Source organism: Macrobrachium nipponense, chromosome 1 (assembly GCF_015104395.2).
Source record: "Macrobrachium nipponense isolate FS-2020 chromosome 1, ASM1510439v2, whole genome shotgun sequence".
NCBI lineage: Eukaryota > Metazoa > Arthropoda > Malacostraca > Decapoda > Palaemonidae > Macrobrachium > Macrobrachium nipponense.
In genome coordinates, this window is record NC_087200.1 from 214966325 (window position 1) to 214967765 (window position 1441).

The window sequence follows — 1441 nt, forward strand, 5'->3', positions numbered from 1 at the left end:
TTTTGCTTGCTCCCAAAGCATCGTCTGCATTTGTACATCTTAATCAAAAGGTTAGAACGTTTGAAGCCACTTTGTTGATCAGGAGAAAAAGCATAGTGTTTAGTTGGTTATTTGTGTCTCGGAGTAAGGATATGAAAGAGGAGAATGCAGATAACAGAGCTTTGTATGATGATAAAATCTTAGTAATTTTTTGAGATTTTGAAACAAAAAAATGCATTGTTGTACATTTTTTTGTCTTGCTATTTTCCATTTTAATTTTTTTATAGTCATTTACTGTATATCTCCATGATATGTTCACATCAAATGGTATTCTAATTAAATCAAATATAACTTTCACCATAAAGTTTGGTCTGTGTATGACGCATAAATCTAAAAGTATATTATCTCCCATTTTTACATTTCTACTGATGTCTCCAATCACTTAGTGTTACTGTGAATATCTTTTTTGAACAACTGAATAATTTGAAAGGCTCATCATGTTTGGGTCTATTCTCTCTTGTCTGCTATTTTTGTAGTCTGCTTTACCACTGATTCGGATTTTTGAACTGGTATATAATTGTTGTCTATAATCGCTCATTCTAGTTTCATATTAATTTGTGTGTATTCTATTCAACCGCATATTCTACAACAATTCGTGTTCCGTTCATTCTTCGTCATGTAAAAAGCTGCCAAATACAGCAAGAAATTCTCTCTCTCTCTTTCTCTCTCTCTCTCTCTCTCTCTCTCTCTCTCTCTCTCTCTAATTCAGTTTGTATCCGACAAGATTTGAATTAATTTCATAAATACAAAAATCTTATAAGAATTTAAGGATCACTTTCAATTCATCAACCCTGAACATTTAATTATATGTTATATATTTAACTTATGATATAAATTTCCCTTTTCATAGCTGAAACTTACCATATGGCCGGTGTACGAAATATCACGTACAAAATAATTCCCAGTTCTATCCAGTAGCCCTTCTATAAATTACCATCGTCTGGAATATGAAGTTACAGGTGAGGGGTGAGCAGCTCCTTCCAGCTTCTTTATGGCTGTTGTAAGCTTGATTCTATCTCGAGGATGGAAAAAAAAAATCTAGTATTCCATATTCATAGGATTTTCTACTACATCCTGGAAGTTGCGTAACATTACTAAGTTGCGTAATATTACAGTCAGATATTTTCTTTGTTCATGGTTGGGTAAGGTTAGTTCCGTGGTTATTTTGGAGACAGACAGACGGACAGACAGACAGAGTACAATTCATTTAATATACTTATGATATATACCGGAGCCTTTAGGAAAACAAGAGAAAGGGAGAGAGAGAATCTCTCATGAATAGAATCAATTGAATAAACTTACTATATATCGGAACCTTTGGAGAAAGAAATGGATAGATTTCATCTAATATGCTTGCTATATCAGAGCCAATTGACAAGCAAATGAGAGAGAGAGTGAGAGA